The sequence below is a fragment of the Salmo trutta genome, chromosome 21 (assembly GCF_901001165.1).
Source record: "Salmo trutta chromosome 21, fSalTru1.1, whole genome shotgun sequence".
NCBI classification, from domain to species: domain Eukaryota; kingdom Metazoa; phylum Chordata; class Actinopteri; order Salmoniformes; family Salmonidae; genus Salmo; species Salmo trutta.
The window spans coordinates 15,799,076-15,818,605 of record NC_042977.1 but is presented as its reverse complement, the minus strand read 5'-3'; positions in this window follow the sequence as shown (position 1 = coordinate 15,818,605).

Genomic DNA, 19,530 nt, shown 5'->3' with positions numbered 1-19,530 from the left:
GAGAATCTACTTCAGAGTGCAAACAACCTTAGACTGAGGCGAAAATGTATGTTCCAAGAGGACAATGACCCCAAGCATACAGCCAAAGCAATGCTGGAATGGCTTCAGAACAAGAATGTGAAAGTCCTTGAGAGGCCCAGCCAAAGCCCAGACTTGAATCCCGTTGAAAATCTGTGGAAAGACTTGAAGATTTCTGTTCACCCTTTAATTTAACAGAGTTGAGAAAATCTGTAAGCAAGAACGGTAGAAAATCCCCAAATCCAGATGTGCAAAGCTGATACAGACACACACAAGACAACTCAAAGCTGTAACTGCCACCAAAGGTGCTTCTACAAAGTATTGACTGAGGGTGTGAATACTTATGTAAATAAGATATTTCTGTATTTAATTTTCAATAAATGAGCAAAAATGTCTTAAAACACATTTTCACCTTGTCGTTATGGGGTATTGTGTGTAGATTGGTGAGAAAAAAAATATTTAATCCATTTTGAAGTAAGGCTGTAACAACAAAATGTGGAATAAGTCAATACTTTCTGAAGTCACTGTATATATGGATCATGGTTTCATTTGTGAAACATTTTAATATATTCACAGATCACGGTTTTATTTGTGAAATAGTTTCAGATATTCACAGATCACGGTTTTATTTATGAGTTATGGTGAATATACACATGGATCGTGGGACATTATACAGACACAATATTGAGAATTCTCTCACTCCAGTCTGGAGTTCATTATGATTTGTTCTGACAGGAGGCTACCTCAAGATCAAGCATGCGGTTAAAAACAGATATATAGACTCGGTGACTTTGAGCGTGATATGATCGTCGGTGCCAGGCGCGCCGATTCCAGTATCTCAGAAACGGCCGGCCTCTGGGGCTTTTCACGCATGACAGTGTCTAGGGTTTACCGAGAATGGTGCAACAAACAAGAAACATCCAGTCAGCTGCAGACCTGTTGGCAAAAACAGCTAGTTGATAAGAGGACGAAGGAGAATGGCAATAATAGTGCAAGCTAACAGGCAGGTCACAAACGGGCAAATAACGGCGCAGTACAACAGTGGTCGCAGAACGACATCTCGGAACGCACAACTCATTGATCCTTGTCACGGATGGGCTATTGCAGCAGACGACCACACTGGGTTCAAATCCTATCAGCTAAAAACAAGAAGAAGCAGCTCCAGTGGCTCACCAACACTGGACAACTGAGGAATGGAAAAACATCACCTGGTCCGACGAATCCCGGTTCCTGTTGCGTCATCCTGATGGCACAGTCAGGATTTGGCGTAAGCAACATGAGTCCATGGCCCCATCCTGCCTGGTGTCAATGATACAGGCTGGTGGCACACATTAGGTCCCTTGATATCAATTGAGCAACGTGTCCATGCCCCGAAGAGCTGTTCTGGAGGCAAAGGGGGGTCCGACACGTGCTAAATGGGTGTACCTAATAAACTGTGTATCTTGAAAAGAGAAAGATTTCCCTCTGAAAATAGCCAGAACATAATGGTAAGACTTAGTAAATGTGACTTTAGTTCCTTCTCCCGAATAACCTAAATCCTTCTCTTTATCCTTGGATAGAAAATCATTAGAGACAGAGCTCTGTGAAGATTATATGAAAATCATTGTAATAGTGCTTAAATCCATGCAAATCCAACACTAATGGATGGCTGTAGAACAATAAGAGAACGTTTGCCCAGTGAGATTTGACACATAATTTATGTTTGATTCCTCACTTTGTGTAAAAAGTGAATTAGCAATAGGCTTTATTCTGACTCGGAACATAAAGAGACCACAGTTTGTTATTGGTGGGGAACATTGACTTGCCCATCTAAAGGCCAATAGACATACGTAGTATATCCAATATTGTGTTTATGTCTGTCTGTCTTCTTCTTCTTCTTCTTGTTTACATTGTTACTGCCACTGTCCTCACTGTCTTCATTAATCTTGTTGATCATCATCTTTAACAGTGTTCCCCTACTAACCACTTAATTTATGTAGAGAGGGTTTCTGATGGTGATCTAATGAGACTGCAGCTCCTAGTCCAACCTAAGATGTGCTGTGACTTGTCACAATCCCTCTTTCTAAAAGTTGCGGCTCAGCTAAACAAGCTGAATGCTCCATCATTTATTCAGCAATCTCATTATTATTTCAAAGGAAATTAGGTATTGTTCGGGTGGCAACTCTGGAATTCTTTAATTATTATTCTTTTTTTCACGTAATAAACAAGGCTCACTTTCTAAGCAGAAGTGAGACGATCTGAAGTACAGTAGATTAAGACAGATTAAGATGATGAGTCATCAGATTATGGATGACAAAAATCAGATGTTGATACTATTATGTATTTCCCCTCATTGTCTAGATCACAAGCTTCTTGTGATGACATAACTATCTTGGCTTTTGCTGGTCTCCCTTAGATGCTACAGCACAGACACATGGTTCAGTGGATAGGGACGCTTTAACTGTGAATGAATTGAATGCACAGTACACGAGGAATGAAATACTGTGGGCTATAGTAACAACAAGACTGATGAAGTGCCTTGTTTTACTATCATTTACTACTGTCCAATATTCACCAAGAAAAGCTGACACCACTCATTTTCAGATCACCTTGACAATCAAGCAGATTGACTAGAAGGGAGATTCCAGCGTATTCAGTAACATTTTATACTGTGGAAATGTAACTAAGAACATTTGGCTCTTGATAACAAATATTAATCATGGTTGGTTTTAGTTCCATCACTTTAACAATATTGTGGCATGCCTGTGTGCCCTCTAGTGGAATATGATGAACAAGAAAATGTTTGTGTCCTAGTCCTGACACGATGATGACCTCGCTGTTACTGAACGTCACACTAGAGATTAACTGATTAAAAAACATAATTCATTCTAGTCTCTCATGGGTAGACTTCATAAAGCATCAGACCAAATTACCCTAGATTTTAGTTCTGTCTTAACTGAGATTATATCCAGTCAACAAGTCATATTTCACAACATCAGATCAATGTCACCTTTTCAGTAAAGGTCCACTGCCGGACGCCTGAATATATGTACTAAATCAATTGTTCTCAGGTCGGCACAACAGCAATAGACAAAGAAATGCATACAATCCCGCTAGACCCTTTGCAATGAGACAGGGTAGCCTAAATCTGAGTATGAGATGATGAGACTTGGAATCCAAATAGGGCATGTGGAGTTGAGACTGGATTTGTCACAATGCCTAAAATAAAGCAGGGTACCTCAGTCAGCAAGCAAAACTAAACAGCCATCTTGGTTCAGTTACTGTATGTGTTCTCTATGAACACTCTTGGTGGGATAATGATTTAGTTTGCATTGTTTTATTGCTTTATAGTGACTAAGGCTTGAGTGGTGGCACAGACAAGGCTTGGAGACATTGCAGGGACAGAGAACACACTCTGTGAATAATTTCTTTAACAAATCTGTACAATAATAAGAAGAGACAACAAGGAAAACATTCTCCTCCATTCGCTTCCTGAGAAACCCATCGCACTAAATAATGAATAATGGAACTAGGAAGCCTTCACAGAACAATACGGTTGTGTTGATATAAAGGTACATTTCAGCTTGGAAACTATAGGACTGGTTTAGGGTTTAGCTGTGTCTTTAACTGGAGGAAGCATTGTTTATTCCTCAAAGGACCCAAAGGACACGACAGTCTTATTCTTCATCTTCACATAGACCTAGAGTTAGCTAAACCCAAGGGAACTACACAATCCCTCCTTGTAAATTGTGTGGGTAGAATTGCAGTGTACACACCAACTGACAAGGTCTCAGTGGTGAAATTGGATTTTCAGACACTTCCCTACTGCTGATATGTCCTCTATTTCGGGGGTCTCAAGCTTTGCCCACTGAGCGACACTCCTGTGATAAACTTATTGTCACAATGTAAAAGGTGGTGGTAAAGTAAACAAGGTGTAACAGCGCCAATCACCAATTCAGCACCATTGAAGAAGACCGCAACTGAATCACAATTCCAAAGTTCAGCAAAAAAGGATGGTGGACAGTGACCTTATCAGGAGCAGCCACTTCCCACTAACCAAAACATAAGAAGCCAATATGTGCAGCAGTATTGACCTTTTCAACCCAAACTTTAGAACTGTACATAATAGAGTATAAATGAAAATAGACCTCTCCATTGTTTTTTGGTATTAATTACAATCCCCATTTGCTGCTGCAAAAGCATCAGCTGCTCTTCCTGGGGTCCACATGAAACATGACATAATACATAGTATAGAACATTATTAGTCAAGGACTGAAATACATACATTTAAAACGTCACACATAGCCTACATATCAGTACATACACACAATATCTAGGTTTAATACACAGTACATTGCAAATTACAATATAATATATATATAAAATGGCTGTCTCTTCACAGTCCCCTTTGTGCAGAAAGGTGTTTTTTTATCTGCTTGAAACTGTTTGAACAGATAGTTTGGTACCTTCAACGCATCAATGCTTTGCACAAAGACCAATAGTGAAGCAATCAATCTCTCCTCAACTTTGATCCAGGCAAGACTGACATGCATGTTACTGACACTTTCACTCCGTGTACATCTAAGTGCGATACGTGCTGCTTTGTTCTGGACCAACTGCAATTTACCTACAGTATGTCCTTCTTTGCCGCACATGACCACACAGCTGGGCAGTAGTCCAGGTGCAACAAAACTTGGGCTTGCAGGACCTGTCTGGTCGACTGAGATATCAAGAAGGCAGAGCAACGCCCTATCATGGACAGACCTCTTCCCATTTTAGCAACCTATACGTATATACGTTTTGACCATGACAGCTTGCTTTCTAGGGTTACACCCAACAGTTTAGTCTCCTCAACTTGCTCTATAGCCACATTATTCAATAATAGATCTAAACGAGGTTTAGCGTTGAGCGAGTGATTTGTCTCAAAAATTATGCTTTTAGTTTTTGAGATATTTAGCATCAGCCTATTACTAGTTATCCATTTTAAAACAGACCGGAGCTCTATTTTGTGTCTCATTTATTTATTTTACTGTTGCAGCCAACGTGTATACTGTTGAGTTGTCAGCGTACATAGACACACAGGCTTTATTCAAGGTAAGTGGAAGGTCATTTGTGAAAACAGAAAACAATAATGATCCTTGTTGGCTGCCCTGCGGTACACCACAATCAACTGAATTAACAGCGATACTTAAAATGTATTTGCTATTCCCTTGGCCTCACCCCGCTCAGCCATACAGTTCTTAAATTCATCATCTATCCATGGGCATTTGGCAGTTCTAACAGTCAGTGTCTTGATGGGCGCATGCCTATCAGTAACCGGAAGAAGCAGTTTCATAAATGCTTCAAGAACAGCGTCTGGATGTTCCTCATTACACGCATCAGACCAACAAATATTTTTCACATCTTTGACATAGGAATCGTGCAAAACCTATTGTATGATCGTTTTTACACAATTTTAGGTCCAGTCTTTGGAACTTTGGTTTTTCTAGAAATGGCTATTATATTATGATCACTACATCCGATGGGTGTGGATACTGTTTTAGAGCAGATTTCTGCAACATTAGTGAAGATGCGATCAATACACATGGATTATTAACCTGTTTGGGATAGGGGGCAGTATTTGCACGGCCGGATAAAAAACGTACCCGATTTAAACTGGTTACTACTCCTGCCCAGAAACGAGAATATGCGTATAATTAGTAGATTTGGATAGAAAACACTCTAAAGTTTCTAAAACTGTTTGAATGGTGTCTGTGACTATAACAGAACTCATATGGCAGGCCAAAACCTGAGAAGATTCCATACAGGAAGTGCCCTGTCTGAGAATTTGTTATCCTTCTGTTGCATCTCTATCAAAAATACAGCATCTCTGCAGTAACGTGACATTTTCTAAGGCTTCCATTGGCTCTCAGAAGGCGCCAGAAAGTGGAATGACGTGTCTCCTCTCTCTGGGCGAAGAACAGCAGGAGATTTTGTGAGTGGTCAGGCTGGGAACAGTGACACTGGAGATGCGCATTCATGAGAATTCTAAAAAAAATTCTTTCAGACTTTGAATGATTACAACGTCGCCCGGTTGGAATATTATCGCTATTTTCCGAGAAAAATAGCATAAAAATTGATTTTAAACAGCGTTTGACATGCTTCGAAATACGGTAATGGAATATTTAGAAATTTTTTGTCACGAAATGCGCTCGCGCGTTACCCTTCGGATAGTGACTTGAACACACGAAGAAAACGGAGCTATTTGGATATAACTATGGATTATTTGGAACCAAAACAACATTTGTTGTTGAAGTAGAAGTCCTGGGAGTGCATTCTGACGAAGAACAGCAAAGGTAATCACATTTTTCTTATAGTAAATCTGAGTTTGGTGAGGGCCAAACTTGGTGGGTGTCAAATAAGCTAGCTGTGATGGCCGGGCTATGTACTCAGAATATTGTAAAATGTGCTTTCACCGAAAAGCTATTTTAAAATCTGACACCGCGATTGCATAAAGGAGTTCTGTATCTATAATTCTTAAAATAATTGTTATGTATTTTGTGAACGTTAATCATGAGTAATTTAGTAAATTCACCGGAAGTTTTCGGTGGGTATGCTAGTTCTGAACATCACATGCTAATGTAAAAAGCTGGTTTTTGATATAAATATGAACTTGATTGAACAAAACATGCATGTATTGTATAACATAATGTCCTAGGAGTGTCATCTGATGAAGATCATCAAAGGTTAGTGCTGCATTTAGCTGTGGTTTTGGTTTTTGTGACATATATGCTTGCTCTGAAAATGGCTGTGTGATTATTTTTGGCAGGGTACTCTCCTGACATAATCTAATGTTTTGCTTTCGCCGTAAAGCCTTTTTGAAATCAGACAATGTGTTTAGATTAACGAGAGTCTTGTCTTTAAAATGGTGTAAAATAGTCATATGTTTGAGAAATTTAAGTTATAGCATTTTTTAGGTATTTGTATTTCGCGCAACGCGATTCCACTGTCTGTTGACTAGGTGGGACGCCAGTGGAATCGCATTACCGTACTTCGAAGCATGTCAAACGCTGTTTAAAATCAATTTTTATGCGATTTTTCTCGTAAAATAGCGATAATATTCCGACCGGGAGACCTTGTTTTCGTTCAAACACTGAAAATAGAAAATGGAGTCTGCACATGCACGCGCACACCCGTGTCATTGTTCTCAGAACGACCACTTTCCAAAAGCCCTACTGTTTTTCGCCCAGGGACTGCAAAGTCATCATTCCCCATTCTGGCGCCTTCTGAGAGCCTATGGGAGCCTTAGAAAATGTCACGTTACAGCAGAGATCCTCTATTTTCGATAAAGAGGCTATAGAAGGCCAAGAAATGGTCAGAGAGGGCATTTCCTGTATGGAATCTTCTCAGGTTTTGGCCTGCCATATGAGTTCTGTTATACTCACAGACACCATTCAAACAGTTTTCTATCCAAATCAAACACTTATATGCCTATTCTAGTTTCTGGGCAGGAGTAATAACCAGATTAAATCGGGTATGTTTTTTATCCGGCCGTGAAAATACTGCCCCCTATCCTAAACAGGTTAAAGTAGCATTATTTAAAGTGGCATTGTTTAAAGTGAATAGTGATCCATTTATTAAAGTGACCAGTGATTTGGTCTCAATGTAGGCAGCAGCCTCTCTGAGTTAGTGATTGCTGTTTAGCAGTCTGATGGCCTTGAGATAGAAGCTATTTTTCAGTCTCTCGGCCCCAGTATTGATTCACCTATACTGACCTCGCCTTCTGGATGGTAACTGTGTGAACAGGCAGTGGCTCGGGTGGTTGTTGTCCTTGATGATCTTTTTGGCCTTCCTGTGACATTGGGTGCTGTAGCTGTCATGGTAGTTTGCCCCGGTGATGCAATGTGCAAACCGCACCACCATCTGGAGAGCCTTGTGGTTGAGGGCGGAGCAGTTACGTACCAGGCTGTGATACAGCCCGACAGGATGCTCTCGATTGTGCATCTGTAAAAGTTTGTCAGGGTTTTGGGTGACAAGCCAAATTTCTTCAGCCTCCTGAGGTTGAAGAGGCGCTGTTGCTCCTTCTTCACCACACTATCTGTGTGGATGGACCATTTCAGTTTGTCTGTGATGTGTATGCCAAGGGACTTAAACATTTCTACCTTATCCACTACTGTCCCTTCGATGTGGATAGGGGGGTGCTCTCTCTGCTCTTTCCTGAAGTCCACGATCATCTCCTTTGTTTTGTTGATGTTGAGTGAGAGGTTGTTTTCCTGGCACTACACTCCCAGTTCCCTCACCTCCTCCCTGTAGACTGTCTTGTTGTTGTTGGTAATCAAGCCCACTACTGTTGTGTCGTTTGCAAACTTAATGATTGAGTTGGAGGCATGCATGGCCACACAGTTGTGGGTGAACAGGAAGTACAGGAGGGGGCTGAACATGCACCCTTGTGGGGCCCCAGTGTTGAGGGTCAGAGAAGTGGAGATGTTGTTTCCTACCTTCACCACCTGGGGGCGGCCCGTCAGAAAGTCCAGGACAGGGCGGGGTTGAGACCCAGGGCCTCCAGCTTGATGATGAGCTTGGAGGGTACTATGGTGCTGAATGCTGAGCTGTAGTCAAGGAACAGCATTCTTACATAGGTATTCCTCTTGTCCAGATGGGAAAGGGCAGTGTGCAGTGTCAATGCGATTGCGTTGTCTGTGGACCTGTGAAGTGGTATGCTGTTGTTCTCATGTTTCAAGATGGCGTAGCAGTCAGACGTCTTTGTCCTTCATCTTGTCATGTCCCATGTATATACATTTACATATTTTCGCATATATTTTTATATATTTTTTCTTCTTCTAAAAACTCAACCTCAAAACACTCTCCTGCAACCCGCCTCACCAATAAAAAAAAAGTATTATTTACCTCAAATCTGAAATCCACAACAGAAGCTAGCCAGCGGTTAGCCAGAGGTTGGCCAGTTCACTGGCTAACGTTGGAGTTCAGCTAGCCACGGTTGGCGGTCATCAGTTATCCCTTAGCTCAAAAAGCTGTCACCAGTTTTGTACAGCGCGACTCAGACCAGAGCATACCGGACCTATTTTCTCTCCATATCCCCGGATTTCTACTGCAGGCTCTGGACATTTTCACCTGGATCTTGCAGCTAGCTAGCTGCTAGCCGAGTGACTATTGGCTAACGTCGGTCCCGGAGCTAACTTCAATTATTCCGGAGCTATCCAGCTGAAGATTTCCATCAGTCACTCCTGGGCTACAATCACCTATCCGGACCCGTTTTACTGCCGATGCGGAGCCCCATCGGGCCTTCACGACTGGACTACATGACTGGACTACCGACGTTATCTGCCCGAGGGAGTTATTCAACTGGTCCCTCCGTCGCGACGTAACCTGAACGCCCATCTGCGGCCCGCTAATCATTAGCTGTCTTATCGGCTGCTATCTGAATAGGTCTATCGGACAATTTTCTTGGGCCACAGTAACTATTTTGACAATTGGACTGGTCCCCCCTACCACACGGAACCCCACTAATCTACAGGCGGAAACGCACGAGGTGGCTAAAAACAGACCTCCCTCCATCTTCTGCCAGCTGCACCTATGGCCCGGCTAGCTGTCTGAATCTCACGGGATACTTATGATTCCTCTGCTAAGCATGCCTCTCCTTAATGTCAATATGCCTTGTCCATTGCTGTTCTGGTTAGTGTTTATTGGCTTATTTCACTGTAGAGCCTCTAGCCCTGCTCATTATACCTTATCCAACCTTTCAGTTCCACCACTCACACACATCTTCTGGTTTCAATGATGTTTCTAGAGACAATATCTCTCTCATCATCACTCAATGCCTAGGTTTACCTCCACTGTATTCACATCCTACCATACCTTTGTCTGTACATTATACCTTGAAGCTATTTTATTGCCCCCAGAAACCTGCTCCTTTTACTCTCTATTCTGGACGTCATAGACGACCAATTCTCATAGCTTTTACCCGTACCCTTATCCTACTCCTCCTCTGTTCCTCTGGTGATGTAGAGGTGAATCCAGGCCCTGCAGTGCCTAGCTCCACTCCTATTCCCCAGGCGCTCTCATTTGATGACTTCTGTAACCGTTATAGCCTTGGTTTCATGCATGTTAACATTAGAAGCCTTCTCCCCAAGTATGTTTTATTCACTGCTTTAGCACACTCTGCCAACCCGGATGTCCTAGCCGTGTCTGAATCCTAGCTTAGGAAGTCCACCAAAAACTCTGAAATCTTCATCCCTAACTACAACATTTTCAGACAAGATAGAATGGCCAAAGGGGGCAGTGTTGCAACCCACTGTAGAGATAGCCTGCAGAGTTCTGTCCTACTATCCTGGTCTCTACCCAAACAATTTGAACTTCTAATTTAAAAAAATCCATCTCTCTAAAAACAAGTCTCTCACCGTTGCCGCCTGCTATAGACCACCCTCTGCCCCCAGCTGTGCTCTGGACACCATATGTGAACTGATTGCTCCCATCTATCTTCAGAGCTCGTGCTGCTAGGTGACCTAAACTGGGACATGCTTAACACCCCAGCCATCCTACAATCTAAGCTTGATGCCCTCAATCTCACACAAATTATCAATGAACCTACCAGGTACCACCCCAAAGCCGTAAACACGGGCACCCTCATAGATATCATCCTAACCAACTTCCCTCTAAATACACCTCTGCTGTTTTCAACCAAGATCTCAGCGATCACTGCCTCATTGCCTGCATCCGTAACGGGTCAGCGGTCAAACGACCTCCACTCATCACTGTCAAACGCTCCCTGAAACATTTCAGCGAGCAAGCCTTTCTAATCGAACTGGCCCGGGTATCCTGGAAGGATATTGACCTCATCCCGTCTGTAGAGGATGCCTGGTTATTTAAAAAAAATGCCTTCCTCACCATCTTAAATAAGCATGCCCCATTCAAGAAATTTAGAACCAGGAACAGATATAGCCCTTGGTTCTCTCCAGACCTGACTGCCCTTAACCAACACAAAAACATCCTGTGGCGTTCTGCATTAGCATCGAACAGCCCCTGTGATATGCAACTTTTCAGGGAAGTTAGAAACCAATATACACAGGCAGTTAGAAAAGCCATGGCCAATTTGTAAGTCACTCTGGATAAAAGCGTCTGCTAAATGACGTAAATGTAAATGTAAATGTAAATGTAGCTTTTTCAAGCAGAAATTTGCTTCCTGCAACACAAACTAAAAAAAGTTATGGGACACTGTAAAGTCCATGGAGAATAAGAACACCTCCTCCCAGCTGCCCACTGCACTGAGGATAGGAAACTCTGTCACCTCCGATAAATCCACTATAATTGAGAATTTCAATAAGCATTTTTCTACGGCTGGCCATGCTTTCCACCTGGCTACCCCTACCGCGGTCAACAGCACTGCACCCCCCACAGCTACTCGCCCAAGCCTTCCCCATTTCTCCTTCTCCCAAATCCAGTCAGCTGATGTTCTGAAAGAGCTGCAAAATCTGGACCCCTACAAATCAGCCGGGCTAGACAATCTGGACCCTTTCTTTCTAAAATGATCTGCCGAAGTTGTTGCAACCCCTATTACTAGCCTGTTCAACCTCTCTTTCGTGTTGTCTGAGATTCCAAAAGATTGGAAAGCAGCTGCTGTCATCCCCCTCTTCAAAGGAGGGGACACTCTTGACCCAAACTGCTACAGACCTATATCTATCCTACCCTGCCTTTCTAAGGTCTTCGAAAGCCAAGTCAACAAACAGATTACCGACCATTTCGAATCCCACCGCACCTTCTCCGCTATGCAATCTGGTTTCAGAGCTGGTCATGGGTGCACCTCAGCCATGCTCAAGGTCCTAAATGATATCGTAACCGCCATCAATAAGAAACAATACTGCGCTGCCGTATTCATTGACCTGGCCAAGGCTTTCGACTCGGTCAATCACCACATCCTCATCGGCAGACTCAATAGCCTTGGTTTCTCAAATGATTGCCTCGCCTGGTTCACCACCTACTTCTCTGATAGAGTTCAATGTGTCAAATCGGATGGCCTGTTGTCCGGGCCTCTGGTAGTCTCTATGGGGGTGCCACAGGGTTCAATTCTTGGGCCAACTCTTTTCTCTGTATACATCAATGATGTCGCTCTTGCTGCTGTATACTTCTGGCCCGTCTTTGGACACTGTGTTAACAACCCTCCAGACGAGCTTCAATGCCATACAACTCTCCTTCTCTGGCCTCCAACTGCTCTTAAATACAAGTAAAACTAAATGCATGCTCTTCAACCGATCGCTGCCCGCACCTGCCCGCCCGTCCAGCATCACTACTCTGGACGGTTCTGACTTAGAATATGTGGACAACTACAAATACCTAGGTGTCTGGTAAGCCTGTAAGCTCTCCTTCCAGACTCACATCAAACATCTCCAATCCAAAGTTAAATCTAGAATTGGCTTCCTATTTTGCAACAAAGCATCCTTCACTCATGCTGCCAAACATACCCTCGTAAAACTGACCATCCTACCAATCCTCGACTTTGGCGATGTCATTTACAAAATAGCCTCCAATACCCTACTCAATAAACTGGATGCAGTCTATCACAGTGACATCTGTTTTGTCACCAAAGCCCCATATAATACCCACCACTGCGACCTGTACGCTCTCGTTGGTTGGGCCTCGCTTCATACTCGTGCCAAACCCACTGGCTCCAGGTCCTCGCCAAGACCCTGCTAGGTAAAGTCCCCCCTTATCTCAGCTCACTGGTCACCATAGCAGCACCCACCTGTAGCACGCACTCCAGCAGGTATATCTCTCTGGTCACCCCCAAAGCCAATTCCTCCTTTGGCCGTCTCTTCTTCCAGTTCTCTGCTGCCAATGACTGGAACGAACTACAAAAATCTCTGAAACTGTAAACACTTATCTCCCTCACTAGCTTTAAGCACCAGCTGTCAGAGCAGCTCACAGATCACTGCGCCTGTACATAGCCCATCTATAATTTAGCCCAAACAACTACCTCTTCCCCTACAGTATTTATTTATTTATTTATTTATTTTGCTCCTTTGCACCCCATTATTTCTATTTCTACTTTGCACTTTCTTCCACTACAAATCTACCATTCCAGTGTTTTCCTTGCTATATTGTATTTACTTTGCCACCATGGCCTTCTTTGCCTTTACCTCCCTTATCTCACCTCATTTGCTCACATTGTATATAGACTTATTTTTCTACTGTATTATTGACTGTGTGTTTGTTTTACTCTATGTGCAACTCTGTGTTGTTGTATGTGTCGAACTGCTTTGCTTTATCTTGGCCAGGTCGCAATTGTAAATGAGAACTTGTTCTCAACTTGCCTACCTGGTTAAATAAAGGTGGGGGAACAAAATGCAAACTGAAGTGGGTCTAGGGTGGCCGGTAAGATGGAGGTGATATGATCCTTGACTAGTCTATCAAAGCACTTCATGATGACAGAAGTGAGTGCTACAGGGCGGTAGTTATTTAGTTTAGTTATCTTTGCCTTCTTGGGTACAGGAACAATGGTAGCTATCTTGAAGCATGTGGGGACAACAGACTTGGATAGATAGTGATTGACCCCGTGTGGCTCAGTTGGTAGAGCATGGTTTTTGCAACGCCAGGGTTGTGGGTTTGATTCCCACGGGGGACCAGTACGGAGAATTTTTTTTAATGAAATGTATGCATTCACTACTGTAAGTCGCTCTGGATAAGAGCGTCTGCTAAATGACTAAAATGTAAAAATGATTGAATATGTCCGTAAACACACCAGCCAGCTGGTCTGCGCATGCTCTGAGGATGCGGCTAGTGATGCCGTCTGGGCCAGCAGCCTTGCGAGGGTTAACACGTTTAAATGTTTTACTCACGTCGGCCACGGAGACGGGGGGGGGGCACAATCCCTGTTAGCGGCCGCGACGGTGGCACTGTATTATCCTCAAAGTGGGCAAAGAATGTGTTTAGTTTATCTGTAAGCGTGACGTCGGTGTCCGTGACGTGGCTGGTTTTCTTTTTGTAGTCCGTGATTTCCTGGAGACCCTGCCACATACATCTCGTGTCTGAGCCGTTGAATTGCGACTTCACTTTGTCACTGTACCGGCATTTTGCTTGTTTGATTGCCTTGCGGAGGGAATAACTACACTGTTTATATTCAGCCATATTCCCAGACCTCTTTCCATGGTTAAATGCGGTGGTTCGTGCTTTCAGTTTTGTGCGAATTCTATTGATCAGTATGTTGATCAACACATACAGTAGGATCCTGTACAAACACTATTCATCATGCTGAACAGCTGATGCGTGATGTCTAATACTAAAGAAGAAGTCTCGAGGTATTGCTCGCCTGAGGTAGAGTACCTTATAATAAGCTGTCGACCATACTATCTACCAAGAGAGTTCTTATCTGTATTATTCGTAGCCATCTATTTATCACCACAAAGCGAAGATGGCACTAAGACCGCTATCAACCAACTCTGTAAGGCCATAAGCAAAGACGAAAATGCTCACCCAGAAGCGGCGCTTCTAGTGGCCGGGGACTTTAATGCAGGCAAACTTAAATCAGTTGTACCAAATTTTTAACAGCATGTCACATGTGCAACCAGGGGGAAAAAAATCCTACACCACCTTTACTCCAACACAGAAATGCATACAAAGCTCTCCCCCGCCCTCCGTTTGGCAAATCTGACCACAATTCTATCCTCCTGATTCCTGCTTACAAGCAAAATCTAAAGCAGGAAGTACCAGTGACTTGCTCAATACGGAAGTGGTCAGACGATGCGGATGCTACACTACAGGACTGTTTTGCTAGCACAGACTGGAATATGTTCCGGGATTCATGCAATGGCAATGAGGAGTACACCACCTCAGTCATCGGCTTCATCAATAAGTGCATCGATGATGTTGTCCCCACAGTGACTGTATGTACATATCCCAACCAGAAGCCATGGATTACAGGCAACATCCGCATCGAGCAAAAGGCTAGAGCTGCCGCTTTCGAGGAGCGGGACACTAATCCGGACGCTTATAAGAAATCTCGCTATGCCCTCAGACGAACCATCAAACAAGCAAAGCATCAAAACAGGATTAAGATTGAATCCTACTACACCAGCTCTGATGCTTGTCGGATGTGGCAGGGCTTGAAAACTATTATGAACTACAAAGGGAAACCCAGACGCAAGCTGCCCAGTGATGCGAGCCTGCCAGACGAGCTAAATGCCTTTTATGCTCGCTTCGAGGCAAGCAACACTGAGGCATGCACGAGAGCACCAGCTGTTCTGGATGACTGTGTGATAACGCTCTCGATAGCCGATGTGAACAAAACCTTTAAACAGGTCAACATTCACAAAGCCGCTGGGCCAGACGGATTACTAGAACGTGTACTCAAAGCATTCGCGGACCAACTGTCAAGTGTCTTCACTGACATTTTCATCCTCTCCCTGACTGAGTCTGTAATACCTACATGTTTCAAGAAGACCACCATAGTCCCTGTGCCCAAGGAAGCGAAGGTAAACTGCCTAAATGATTACCGCCCCGTGGCACTCACGTCGGTAGCCATGAAGTGCTTTGAAAGGCTGGTCATGGCTCACATCAACAGCATCCTCACAGACACCCTAGACCCACTCCAATTCGCATACCGCCCCAACAGATCCACAGATGACGCAATCTCAATCACACTCCACACTGCCCCTTCTCATCTGGACTAAAGGAAAAAAATTACAAACCTCTACATGCTTTGTAAGTAGGAAAACCTGCAAATTGGCAGTGTATGAAATACTTGTTCTCCCCACTGTATGTGAGAATGCTGTTCATCAACTACAGCTTAGCGTTCAACACCATAGTGTGTCATATCTGCTCCTGCCACACCCCCTAGTGGTCATCTGGTGTCTGCTTGACCCGAGTACACTCTCTCTCTCTCTCTCTCCCCCTCCCTTTCTGTTTGTGTGTGATTGTGTGGTTGGAGACAGGTGTGCTGAAGTCAGAGCAGATCCCTACCAGCTGCAACTCATTCCATTATGAAGACTTCTACAAATACTCAGTTCTGCCACTTCCACTCGGCCAGATCATAATCTCTGCTCAGTCAGTTTATGCTTTTAGTTATTGTTATTATTCTAGATCCTGTTACCCTGCTGTACCTGTTTCCCTGCTTGACGCTGTTTATCCTGTTACGGCTAGACGTTCCCCTAGCGGAACCCCTCGACAACATCCGATGAAATTGCAGAGCGCCAAATTCAAATTAAATTACTATAAATATTAAACTTTCATGAAATCACAAGTGCAATACATTAAAATAAAGCTTAACTCCTTGTTAATCCAGCCTCCATGTCAGATTTCAAAAAGGCTTTACGGTGAAAGCAAACAATGCGATTATCTGAGGACAGCGCCCCATCATACAAATGCATGACAAACATTTCAACCAGGGAGGTGCGACACGAAAGTCAGAAATAACGAAATAATTCATGCCTTACCGTTGAAGATCTTCTGTTGGCACTACAAAATGTTCCAGAAACATCACAAATGGTCCTTTTGTTTGATAAATTCCTTCTTTATATCGACAAAATGGCCATTTATTTGGCGCGTTTGATTCAGAAATACACCGGTTCCAACTCGCCCAACATGACTACAAATGATCTAATAAGATACCTGTAAACTTGGTCCAAACATTTCAAACAACTTTCCTAATCCAACCTTAGGTATCCTAAAGCGTAAATGATCCATAAAATTTAAGACGGAATATACTGTGTTCAATAGCGGATAAAATCTACGTGGAGCGAGCTCCAGGTTTAGCGCAACAAACAATAGTGTCCACTTGGCTTGACACTCACAATGAACAGCCGTACTTCTTCATTTCTCAAAAGAAAAACAGCAACCAATTTCTAAAGACTGTTGACATCTAGTGGAAGCCATAGGAACTGCAACCAGGTGCCTCATAAATATAGTTTCCCATAGAAAACGAATTGAAAACACAGTAACCTCAATTTTTTCCCCCTGGATGGTTTGTCCTCGGGGTTTCGCCTGCCAAATAAGTTCTGTTATACTCACCGACATTATTTGAACAGTTTTAGAAACTTTGGAGTGTTTTCTATCCAAATCTACCAAACCTAACTTCTGGGCCTGAGTAACAGGCAGTTTACTTTGGGCACGCTTTTCATCCGGACGTGAAAATAATGCCTCATAGCCCGAAGAGGTTATCCTCTCACTGCAGTTTTGCCGCCCTGACTTTGGCTTCTGTCTCCTGTTCCACATCTCACCACCCTGCTACCCTGTTCTGGACTCACCACACCACCACTCCCTTGGATTCCTCTCCGGACCTCAGACTCCACATCGGTTTCCTACAACTCATCCAACCTTCCCCGGATCTGCGCTCCATATTTCCCTTTATTACAATAAATACCTTGGTTCATTCATCTCTGTTTCCTCGAATAAGTCTGCTCTTGGGTTCCCCTATGCCGCTCCGCATAACATAGTGCCCACGAAGCTCATCACTAAGCTAAGGACTCTGGGACTAAACACCTCCCTCTGTAACTGGATCCTGGACTTCCTGACGGGCCGCCCCAGGTGGAAAGAGTTGGCAAGAACACATCTGCCACGCTGAGCCTTAACACTGGGGCCCCTCAGGGGTGTGTAGTTAGTCACCTCCTGTATTCCCTGTTCACCCACGACTGCGTGGCCAAACACGACTCCAACACCATCATTAACCTGTTAAGGACAGACGTTCCGCTAGCGCCTGCGGAACCCCTAGCAAACAGCCAATGGCATCACACGGCGTGAAATACAAAACCAACTAAAATACCACAATTCAATTTTCTCAAACAATCAACTATTTTACACCATTTTAAAGAGAAGACTCTCGTTAATCTAACCACATTGTCCGATTTCAAAAAGGCTTTACAGCGAAAGCAAAACATTAGATTATGTCAGGAGAGTACCCTGCCAAAAATAATCACACAGCCATTTTCAAAGCAAACATATATGTCACAAAAACCAAAACCACAGCTAAATGCAGCACTAACCTTTGATGATCTTCATCAGATGACACTCCTAGGACATTATGTTATACAATACATGCATGTTTTGTTCAATCAAGTTCATATTTATATCAAAAACCAGCTTTTTACATTAGCATGTGATGTTCAGAACTAGCATACCCACCGCAAACTTCCGGTGAATTTACTAAATTACTCATGATTAACGTTCACAAGAAACATAACAATTATTTTAAGAATTATAGATACAGAACTCCTTTATGCAATCGCGGTGTCAGATTTTAAAATAGCTTTTCGGCGAAAGCACATTTTGCAATATTCTGAGTACATAGCCCGGCCACCATGGCTAGCTAATTTGACACCCACCAAGTTTGGCCCTCACCAAACTCAAATTCACTATAAGAAAAATTGGATTACCTTTGGTGTTCTTTGTCAGAATGCACTCCCAGGACTTCTACTTCAACAACAAATGTTGTTTTGGTTCCAAATAATCCATAGTTATATTCAAATAGCTCTGTTTTGTTCGTGCGTTCAGGTCACAATCCGAAGGGTGACGCACGAGCGCATTTCGTGACAAACAAATTCAAAATATTCCATTACCGTACTTAGAAGCATGTCAAATGCTCTTTAAAATCAATGTTTATGCTATTTTTCTCGTAAAATAGCGATAATATTCCAACCGGGCGACGTTTTATTAATTCAAAGGCTGAAAGAAAAAAATGGAGTAGTCTCGTGGACGCGCATCTCCAGTGTCACTGTTCCCAGCCTGACCACTCACAAACAGAGCTGCTGTACTTTGCCCAGAGACTGCAGACACCCCATTACACTTTCTGGTGACTTCTGAGAGCCAATTGAAGCCTTAGAAAATGTCACATTACAGCACAGATGCTGTATTTTCGATAGAGATGCTACAGAAGGACGACAAATTGTCAGACAGGGCACTTCCTGTATGGAATCTTCTCAGGTTTTGGCCTGCCATATGAGTTCTGTTATACTCACAGACATATATGCATATTCTAGTTTCTGGGCAGGAGTAGTAACCAGATTAAATCGGGTACGTTTTTTATCCGGCCGTGAAAATACTGCCCGCTATCCCAAAGATGTTTGCTGACGACACAACAGTGGTAGGTTTGATCACCAACAACAATGAGATGGCCTATAGGGAGGAGGTCAGAGAACTGGCAGTGCGGTGCCAGGATAACAACCTCTCCCTCAATGTGAGCAAGACAAATGTGCTGATCGTGGACTACAGGAAAAGGTGTTAACATTGACGGGGCTGTAGTGGAGTGGGTCGAGAGTTTCAAGTTCCTTGGTGTCCACATCACCAACAAACTATCATGGTCCAAACATACCAAGACAGTCGTGAAGAGGGCACGACAAAAACTTTTTCCCCTCAGAAGACTGAAAACATTTGGCATGGGTCCTCAGATCCTCAAAAGGTTCTACAGCTGCACCATCGAGAGCATTCTGACCGGTTGTATCACCGCCTGGTATGGCAACTGCTCAGCATCTGACCGTAAGGCGCTACAGAGGGTAGTACAAACGGCCCAGTACATCACTGGGGCCAAGCTTTCTGCCATCCAGGACCTATATA